Raw genomic sequence first — 11,321 nt, 5'->3', positions numbered from 1 at the left:
GCATTAGTGAATGTTTACCTCACCCCAAGCAGGTGTAAGACAAAAATATATTTTATTTTAGTTTACTTATCCTTTCATGTTATTTATATGACTTCTCCCTTCTACTCACTGCAAAAGTTATCAAGGTACGTATAAATCAGCTCACTAAATTTTGGTATCTTGGATCAGATCTGCAATTTTATTTGCATATCAGTATAGATACACTTCTACAGAGTTTGAAGGAGGTGAGCAATATTGGAGAAAAATCCAGCTGTTGATAACCTCCCTCCAGCCACTTTTATAGTCACTCCTTTATTCATGTCTTATAGTAAATGAAGTACTCCTTTTGTGCTGATTCCTGGATATAATTTAATAAATTGGAAAAATTCTGTAATAGAGCAAGCTTTGAAAAATCAGAACTACTGAGCAAAACAAGTGCTTTACAAAACAAACACTGCAACCTGTAGAGGCTGGGGCGGGCTCAGTCACTGCATGCGCTCCAACCACCCTTGTTTCCAGCTGAGACGCAGCTTTAGCTCTTTGAACGGGGACAGCTTTTCTGGAACACTTTCTTGGCTTCAATCACTTTGTGGTTAGGGTCCATGTGAATAAAATTCAGTCAGTGGTCATCTCTCAGCCTTTTCATAAGATTAGCCAGTTTTTCAAATCCATTGGGTGGCAAGGCACAGAGTTAGGGTGTTAGGCAATTACACATTTTACTCAAAAGACCTTGGGGACTGATAGAAGGGGGAAAATCCTAGTTACATATTTTTACCCTTGTTGATGAATTTTTCATTAGCACTTAAACGATATTTTGCTATGTCATTAGAAATTGCTCTACTGAAGTATGCATGACCAGTCGTAGGATAAAGAAAGGCTTGTCCTCCGCACTTTCCTCTGTCCTTTCCACTGTCCCACCCACCCAGCTGCATCGCCTCCTTGCTGTTAAGAGCCCCACCTTTTGGCTCTGCCACCAGAACCATTTCTTCTGAATAAACGCCCCATGCTTCAGAATTTGATCTTTTCCCTTTGCTTACCCAATTCTTAACTGTCCTGTTTTTTCAAAAACTAGCAAAATCACTAATTGGTTAAACTAAATGTGTGTGACCATTAATGAGTAAGTGATAGGGGTTATCAAAAGATCCTTGTTCCAGATACAACAGATGAAAGAACAACTCTCCAGCTAGAAGCAGCTAGAAGATTTTTGCTCAGTGTATTTTTTTGGCACCATTTAAATCACAAATTCCTTATGCCTACTATTCTGCTTGAGTAGAGATTAGAGGAACCAGTCATAGCCTACACAAAAGTAAATAAGAAACAATGAAATTATGAATAGAGCTAGAAGATAAAGGACACAACAGAGCCAATTAACCCCAAATCCAGTCAGCACAGGAGGGTGGCTGCTGGCACACCTGGAAAAAGGCCGACGCTCATAGTTCCCTCAGCCTTCGGGAGTGTAATGAGATGATCTGACTTTCAGGGTCAGTTTATCCATTTGTTCATTCTTTTATTTCATCATTTCCATTTCCTGTGCAACATGTGGTTAAATACATTAATAGCTCTGTCATTTTCAGAGTTGAGAGGAGCCAATTTGCAACAGAGAAAAATAAAATGAGGAAATGTGAAATACAGACATTCTAAGATGTTTTATCCATTTTATGCATGCAGATACACATAATCTTATACCTTTATTTTCCTAAAATTGATAAAGAAACCAAAAATTTTAAATATATTTTTATAAATATACAATTTTTCATGAAAACATAAACTAAAAAATCAATATGTACCATTGAATTACCAGCTAAATTATAGTTTTATTCTGTGAAGAGCTATCATAGGTTTGGGGGTGATAAAATAATCAGTATTAATATTTACTGAGTGATTATTACGTGTCAAGTAACTATGCTGCATGCTTATCATGAAATTTTACATTTAATCAACACAAAAAATTTGATGAAGCAGGTATATTTTTAAATTATGTTTTATTGATTATGCTATTACAGTTCTAATTTTTTATCCTTTGCCCCCTTCCACCCAGCACCCCTCACTCCCCCAGGCATTGCCCACACCATTGTTTATGTCCATGGGTCATGTGTATACGTTCTTTGGCTAGTACATTTCTTATGCTATACTTTGCATCCCTGTGGCTAATCTGTAACTACCTATTTGTTCTTCTTAATCCCCTCACTCCTTCTCCCATTCCCCTACATGCCCCTCCCATCTGGCAACCATAAAAATGCTCTCTGTATCCATGATACTGTCTCTGTTTTTCTTGTTTGCTTAATGTCTTTTTTAGATTTTAATGTTGATAGATATGGGTTTTTTTTTGCCATTTTATGGTTCATAGTTTTGATTTTTTTCTTAAATAAGTCCCTTTAGCATTTCATGTAATAATGGTTTGGTGATGATGAACTCCTTTAATTCTTTTTTTTTCTTGTCTGGAAAGCTCTTTATCTGCCCTTCAATTCTAAATGATAGCTTGGTTGGGTAGAGCAACCTTGTAGGTTCCTGCTTTTCATGACTTTGAATATTTCTTGCCAATCCCTTCTAGCCTGCAAAATTTCTTTTAATAAATCATCAGACAGTCTTATGGGAACTCCCTTCTAGTAAAGTAGGTAACTAACTTCTTTTCTCTTGCTGCTTTTAAGATTCTCTCTTTATCCTTAATGTTTGGCATTTTGATTATGATGTGTCTTGGAGTGGGCCTCTTTGCATCCATCTTGTTTGGGACTTTCTGTGCTTGCTGGACTTACATGTCTATTTCCTTCACCAAATTAGGGAAGTTTTCTTTCATCATTTTTTCAAATAGATTTCCAATTTTCTGCCTTTTCTCTTCTTCTTCTGGTACCCACGTGATGCAAATGATGGACTTCTTGAAGCTGCCCCAGAGGTTGCTTAGACTATCCTCATTTTTTTGGACTCTTTCTTCCTCTTCTTGTTCTTCATGGTTGTTTTTTTACTTTCTTATGTTCCAAGTCATTGGTTTGATTCTCAGCTTCATCCACTCTACTGTGTTTCCCTGTAAATTGTTTTTTTATTTCAATTAGCATATCCTTCATTTCTGACTGGACCTTTTTTATGCTGCCGAGGTCTTCATTAAGTTCCTTGAACATCCTTATGAGCAGTGTTTTGAACTCTGCATCTGATAGTTTGCTTATCTCCATTTCATTTAGCTCTTTTCTGGAGTTTTGATCTGTTCGTTCATTTGGGGCATGTTTCTTTGTCTCCTCACTTTGGTCCTCATTTTGGCAGCCTCCCTGTGTTTGTTTCTAAGCATTAGGAAGAGCTGATTTGACTCTGTGTGTCTTGGTAATGTGGCCTATGTGGTAGGTGTCCTGTAGGGTCCAGTGGCAGAGCCTTCCCTATCGCCCAAACTGGGTACTTGAGGGGCCCATTGTGGCTGCCCCCTCCCCCAGAACATATGACTATCTTGTTCGGTCTCATCTAACAATGTTCGGATAGAGTTCCGGAGGGAAAGAAAGGAGAGGGAAGAGAAGAGGAAGAAGAAGATAGAGAGGGCTTTGGGAAAAATATTCTGAAATTGGGTAATATTACACAGAAAAAAGACAATTAAAAATCACATTATACAACAATCAAATTGAGTTCACAATCCTTGAAGGCTAATATTATAAAATAAAACTTATGAAATTAAAGAATACCATGACTTAACTGAGAAAAACCTCTAAAATTTAAGAAAGAATTGGAGAAAGCATGCTTAACGTTTTCAATTAAACTTTAAGGAGATTTTGTGGCATTTTAAAAATACAATTTACCAACTTTTTCAAAAGAGTGAATATTAAACATGAATATCTTTATTTTCCAAGTAATGTGTTATGATTTTAAGAAAAAGTAGAAACCCTTTTGGAAGGGTTGAATTTTTCCCAGAGGGAATCTTAGAGGAAAATAAATGTCAGTCTGATATAAAAACTAAGCAGTTTGGATAACTATTATGGAAAAAAACACCAACACCTATTACTTTTATTACCAATAAAGTGAAATTTTATTTTTCTCCCTCTCCATCATTGTAAATACCACTGTTTGCAGTGTGCTTTGTAAAAGCTGGAAGTGTCATTTTCTCATGTCTTAATAGTTCCAGGCACAAGCATAAAGAGATATTTAAGATAAGAATTTCTTTCTGCATTCCAGTTTCCTCTCACTCAATGAAATAATTAAGATTTGGGCAATAACTATAGAGTGAAAGTGAAGAAAAGAAAAAAATATCACAATTTGGAAGTTATTTGTAAGTTGGCACAGAAAAGACTTATATGGCCTAGGCTGGCATTGCTCAGCTGGTTGGGCATCATTCCACAGAGTGAAGGGTCTCTGGTTCAGTCCCCAGTCAGGGAACATGCCTGGGTTTCGGGCCCAGTGCCTGGTTGGGGCTCATGCAAATGACAACCAATTGGTGTTTCTCTCTCACATTGATGTTTCTCTCCCTCTCTTTCTTCCTATCTTTCCTTCTCTCTAACTAAACAAATAATATCTTTTTAAAAAGGCTTATAATGATAGTTATTACTTGGAAATTACTGCTTAGAAATTAAACTCATATTCTTCATGTCTGTCTGTCTCTGAAATTAAAAACAAAACAAAACAAAATGCAGTATATAAAGTGTTAGCACAATTTCAAAAGATTCTAATTTCAGAACTATATAAACGATATTAAGTTGAAAACTTAAGTGATCTGAATAATTAAATTTTAAAACATGTCTACCTCAGATCTTTGGTACTTCTTTAGAATATATTCAGGCTCTGGATAATCAGCGTAATCACCTTCATTTTGCTTGCATAAGGAGTAACTTTGTTCCTACAGCCTTATAGGCCTTCAGGGGTCTTGAAAAGATGCAGTTGCCTCAGGGCTCATGGGCAAAATACTCAATGACCTAAAGTAGGCCATTCTTTCCTCTAGATGCCTGTAAGATTATTTTCTCCTCAAATTGGCATAGTACCCCTCAAGGTGTTAGCTGAAAGATGGGGTATTTTGATATAGTGACAGGGAGAGGCACATTACTTTAGGTTGGTTGTCAGGATAACCTAGAGCCAGAGATGAAGATCCTTGTGGAGGAGAAATCCATAAAAGACCCAGACCCTCATTCCTGAGCTTGAGTACCATGCCCTTATTATGTCATGGTCATGGTGACTGACCACAACAAACCTGGGCCTGAGAATACTAAGAAATGGCCCAATGAATCCCTTAAGTTCCCCAGTATGGGAACTCCTGTGTGACCAGGTGGCAGCCAAGGACTTAGGAGTGACTCCCAATGGAAGAATTGTCCCTTCAGCAACCAGAGACTAAAATTTCTCAAGTTGAGAGTGATGGTGAATGAAGTCATTTCTATTTGCACCCTGTGGGGACTGGACCTATATTTTATAGTTATTGGGAATACAGAACCAATACAATAGCCATTGGCTAAAATTCTACATTGCATCTTAAAAGATAGTGCTCCATCCTCACCAAATGTCATCTTCAAGCTGATGTGCCTCAGCTATGTCTTTAAGAGGGCATTCTGTTTGATCATACTGGTAACTTCTGGATGATGGGGTGACATGATATGAGGCATGCCTTGTAGATTCCATGATCATATGCTCACCATTGCACCTTATTGGCCAAAAAGTGTGCCCCTTGATCCAAAGTAATGCTCAATAGGATATTAAGTCAATGAACCTGGCAATGGGGCTAGCTGAGTCACTGTGGATAGTAAAGGCAAGCCCAACTCTGGAAGATATATCAATCCTGGTCAGGGTAAATGATTGTTCCATCCAGGATGGAGATGTCCATCTTGGAATGTATTGCTAGTTTTGTCTTGGAGAGGAGGCAAATTCTAGGCACTCACAAGTTAAGGGGCTTTGATCACCCAAACACAATATTCCAGAACAGATTGCAATTATGAGCTGTTACCAGCAACACCTACAGTAGCCAGTCAAGGAGATTTTCAAGCATCTGTGCTTTCAGCCCTTCATATAATCTCCTGAGGAATAGGGATAGTAATTCTCAGATGGCCACAGAGGCCAGCCTGGTAAAGAAATTGAATGAGGCATGCCAAGTGGGAGCTGTGGCCAACTCGAGAACTAACACCTACTCTACAAGGGAAGTGCCAGTTTGTTATTGCCAACACTGTTGCCAGATTTTCTAATTTCTCATAAGTATGTGACAATCCAGATTTATTTTCATTCAAAAATCTCTCCATTTAAAAATGGTGACAACCATGTCATCAGTTTTTCTGAAAGAAAACAGATGAAACACCCAAATCAGTGTAAATGGAGGAGGGAGAATGGAGAATAGATCTACAGGAGCATGTGGAAGCTACCCAGCACAATGACCAGTTCAGATTTTTAAAAAACACTCTGGATCTATATCATGCAAGTATTATATTAGTCTGCTTAAGCTGCCATAACAAAATACCACAGCCGGAGTGGCTGAAACAACAGAAATTTATTTTCTTATGGTTCTAGAGGCTGAGAGTCTGAGAGCAGGGTACCAGCATAACTGATTTCTAGTGAGGGCTGTATTTCTGGTTTGTGGTCAGCCACTTTCTCATCGTTGTCTTTATAGGATCTTTCTTTGGTGCATGCATGTGGGAGGAGAGGGAGAGAGAGAGAGAGAGAGAGAGAGAAAGGAGAAGGGAGCTTTCTCTTTTCTCTTTATATAAGGACATTAATCCTACAGGATTAGGGCTTCACTCTTATAGTCATATAAGACCTTAATTACTTCCGGAGAGGCCCCATTTCTGCACTGGGGCATTGGGGCTTCAACTTATGAATTGGGGGGCACAATTATTCATTCCATAACAGATACAAAATAAAACAGAGAAAACAAAACCAATGAAACATGTCTCTTAAGCTAGCACTGGAACATTAGGGTTGTTTGACCTCTAATACAAATAGCAGCTGCCTACAATAAAAGGTTGGACTTAAGTCTGATGTATTTGTGTATCCCAAGCTGTGAGTCAGTAAGACAGTATTTGAATCACAATATTTGATTTACTGTTTAACTGATTACCCCAAGTTTTCACCTGTAAAAAGAAATAATAAGAAATCTGAGAAAATTATAGAACTGAAAAATATATTCCTGCATTTTTAATATGAGATGAATTATCTGGTTCAACAAGTATTGACCTAGTAATTTTCTTGTTTGTTTTGACTTCAAACTTAGCTCTGCACTCAAAAGCATTATGCACAGGAACAGAGAATTAAAAACATTAAAAAAATGGAGATGAACCCAGAGCAGGCAGCCAGTTAGCACCTCAGCCTTTGGTTCAAGATCACCCTGTTTGAAGCTCAGTCTTCTCAAGGAGCTCATGGTCTTTTAAGCATCCACCACTATCAACGCAGGAGTTTAAGAAATGAACCCTGGAAGTTGAGTCTCTGAGAAACATTGCTAAGAATGGATTTAGACCTCAGAACCTCATTTTTATCTGAACCATGCAGGGATGACTGTGGGTCAAAAAATATGGACTTTAAACCCAGTCAAAAACCTGCTCTCCAAAATGCAGGAGGTTCTCTGGGTTCCAGAACACTCAGCTTAGCTCATTTCAAAATAGCAATAACTCATGTGCAAGGCAGGAACTGTAAAGACTCCATAAGTCATTTTAGTTATGGCTACAGCCAGAGAAACACAGCTAGGATGAAATTATTTTTCAAGTGGTCCTGGAAGAATTTATGATCAATAGGCACTGCAGTGACAACTCTCAGTTGAAGGAGGACTGGGAATCAAGTGGCAGAAAGGTGGAGACATTCATGGAAGACCAGAGCGATGATTGCATAAAGCCCTCTGACTCGGTCCACATCCACATGCAAGGACAGGAAGCCCTCTTTTCAGAGAATATGCCTTAAAAGAAGTCATTGTTCATGTAATAAAACAGTTGTCAATAGGATCCCCAACAGAGGCAAATGTGGGGATGCCTTCATGGACTCCCCAAGTACTTCTCTGCAAAAGGACAAGGAGATGAAGGTAAAGAAAATGGTGGCAGCCGTTCTTTGAAAACTGCTGGAGTAAATGACAGTATTACTAGTCAAGGCCATCAAACACTATTACTACTCATTACCCAGGGAGAGAACCATCCTGTGTCGAAAGGAGGTTGTTCTTGGGAGAATCCATTCCATTTTAGAAGAGCAAGTCTAAGCACTTCCAGGCCCCAGGAAGGGTCCCTGAGAGCACCCTCTTATCAAGATGTCCTTATGGAGGTGAGAGCAGCATTTGTCTCCAGGCAGGACCAGGTCACCCTGGAGCCTGTTGCTACCTACCAGAGCAATGCAGGAAACTCCACATGTGGGGGACACCAAGAAAGATTCCACAGAACCCCAAAGTCATACCAGTGTGAGAAGTGTCCCAAGACATTTAGGTATTTCTCTCAGTTAAAAGTCCACCAGAGAACACACAATAATGAGAGGACATCTATTTGTGCTGCATGTGCCAAAGGCTCCTTCCAGAGCTCAGACCTCCACAGGCATCAGAAGATTCATGCAGGAGAGAAGCCTTCGGGTGCAGCACATGTGCTGAGTCCTTCAGCCACAGAACCAGCTTTCTGGTCCGAGAGAAAACCTACATGGGAGAGAAGCCCTATGTGTGTTCTGTCTGCCAGGGATGCTACCGCCAGTCACCCACCTACCACTGACACCTGAGGATGCGCTAGAAAACTGCATTTATGTTTTTTTATTATTTTAAAAAGATTTTATTTATTTATCTTTAGAGAGGAAAGGAAGAAGAAAGGGAGAGAAACATCAATGTGTGGTTGCCTCTCATGTGTCCCCTGCTGGGAATTGGCCTGCAACCCAGGCATGTGCCCTGACTGGGAATCGAACCATGATTCTTTGGTTTGCAGGCCTGTGCTCAATCCACTGAGCTATACCAGCCAGGGCCAGAGAATTGCCTTTAGACGTGTTTCCTCTGCACCAGAAGCTTCCCCAACATAGGTATGTAAATGTCTGCGAGTATGCATATGTCCATATTACTTCTCTATTTAGAATTTGCTTTATAACTTCCCAATTATGTTTTCTATTCATTGTCTCCCCCACTAAAATGTAACTTTAAGGAGGGAAGGGAATTTCCATGTTGTTCACCAAAGTGTCTCAGGTGCCTAGAAAGTGGCTGACATATTTCAAATGGTCAGTAAATACTTGTTGAAATAAATAGATAAATAAATAAACTCAAGCATGTTGTCACCATTAGTATCACAGTAAGTTGCCTCACTGACATATTTAAATACTGCTTTCAGTCAAAAACCAACAGCTGAGATTTGTCCTCCAGGACCCAAAAGTAAATTGCTCTATATCCACATCAATGTCACAATAAAGTTTGCAGACAAACAACTAATCTGGGAAGTTGTTAGAAACGAAACTGGGCCCTAGTGCAGCCTTGCTGAACCAAAAACTGTGGGCATGGCTATCAGGTAACGGTTTGACTAAGCCCCTCAGGGGATGCTGGTACACAGAGCAGCCTGAGGGTCATCGCTCTATATTAACAAGTCCATGGACAGAGGTAAATCCAGAGGGAAGACACTGACATTTCCCTGAGCTTCTACAGTGTCCCAGGCACCTTATCATGTGACTCAGTGATGGCCCTGGGACATTGGCTCGAGCCTATCCCACTCTGAAGACCAGGTGCTCATCCCATTTTATCAAATTTCCTCCTTAAAGTATGCATGGAGTATTTCTACTGGGCCAAGTGCTTCACATGTTAGCTTCTTTAATTTTTACAGGGGTTCTGAGAGGTAGTGTTATTCCCACTTTATGGACCAAGAAAATCAGCCTTGCAGAAATAAAGTCATTTTTTCCCTGTGGCATAGCTTGTAAGTGGCATAGATGGGCTTTACACTCAATACGACGGTCACAAAGACCATGTTCTCACCTTACCTTCCCACACCAAGCTGTTTTCCTTCGTTTGTTAAATCTTCTGCCTCTGGTTGCCACTGCCTACCTACTGCTCATCCCCCTCCTGTATTAGAGGATCTAATCTTTCCCAACTGTCATCCCTCATCTGAACTACAGAACACAGAAAATGATTTCAATGACTATTCTCTCTCTCCTTCAAGATGGTCCTTAATTGGTGCCAGGCTGGATGCATGGGTGAGAGGGGGAGGAGCCAATTTATTACGCACAATGGAAGCCTTGGGCATTAGAGCTCAATTCTCTCACAGAACACAATGGAAGCCTTGGGCATTAGAGCTCAATTCTCTCACAGAACCCCGTGGAGGAAGCCTAGAAGACATATGGATAACCATTCTCATTAACCCATCTGGCAGTTCACTTTACTCTCCTCTTTCCAAGTTCCTCTTTCCTTCAGAAAATCTGCCAAGAGGAAGCCAAGGTATAATTGACAAAACACTGGGCTGGAGGTCAGGAGTTCCAAACACAACACCTTTGCTGGGTAGATGGGCCTCACTTGATAGGTCACTTCTACTCCCTGGCCTCTGTTTCTTCACAGAAAATGCCTGGATTAATGAATATTGAGGATTCTGTCCAGCTCTAGCACTCTGTTTATGAGAAGAAATTAAGCATTACTGTCAAATCATCCATCTTGATTCCAGTGAGAAAAAACAGAAGGGAAAATACATGTCCTTATTGTTGTGTCTGTGTGTATCTTTACATGTAATCACCTGACACCCTTTCAATATTACTGCACATGATTTTCTTCTTGATAGTGATGGGGTTCAAATAAATACTACCCCCCAAATACAGCACCTCGGTATATTTAAGCTGAAGGATTTTAAGAAAATGGTAGAAGCAGCAAGGTCACTCTGACCTCCTTCCCTCTTCATCTATCTTTCCTGAAACAGGCTCTAAAACCCTCATTTGAGAGGTGACTGCCTGGCCCCCAGAGGAAAGGAGCGTCTTTATTTCTGGAAAAAAAAAAGGGGGACATCAAGAAGAATTCTAACAAATAGGGCCTTGCTAAGAGTGCCCAGTTTACCATACAGCCTCCTACCCCTTAACCTATCATATTTCTCCACAACTGTCCACTCTCCACCAAACTCACACTAAAAATACACAAGTGTAACTTTCTTTGTGTCTTCATCTCCTTAGGAAGGCTCACATGTCACATGAACACATTCGAGAAATTTGTGTGCTTTTCTCAGTGAATCTATCTTCATCAGTTTAATTTTCACACCTGGCCAGCAAGCCTAGGAGGGTTTTTCCTCTCCTACAATAGCCACAATTACATCTTTGGAAATGTTTTTGAAAATATCTTTGTTCATGAAATATCCTCATTTAGAATTCAAGTTAAAATTAAATGTGAGTGTATAGTTACCCCAATGGTTCTGAAGAAGTCGCTATGATGTCCCGAATCTAATGTATTTATGGTACCTTATTTAAGTTAAATTCCATTTCACCAGTTGTACTCTGTA

The 11,321-nt window shown here is 39.7% G+C and overlaps 1 pseudogene; it reads left to right on the top strand.

The window, feature by feature from the left end:
* Nucleotides 1-7,360: 7,360 nt before the first annotated feature.
* Nucleotides 7,361-8,609, top strand: LOC119062559 (zinc finger and SCAN domain-containing protein 4-like; annotated as a pseudogene).
* Nucleotides 8,610-11,321: the final 2,712 nt, after the last annotated feature.

The sequence above is a fragment of the Artibeus jamaicensis genome, unplaced genomic scaffold (genome assembly GCF_021234435.1).
Source record: "Artibeus jamaicensis isolate MK-2021 breed Jamaican fruit bat unplaced genomic scaffold, CSHL_Jam_final contig_1015, whole genome shotgun sequence".
Taxonomy (NCBI): Eukaryota; Metazoa; Chordata; class Mammalia; order Chiroptera; family Phyllostomidae; genus Artibeus; species Artibeus jamaicensis.
The sequence above is the reverse complement of the archived record's forward strand: the minus strand, read 5'-3'. Positions and strand labels throughout refer to the sequence as shown.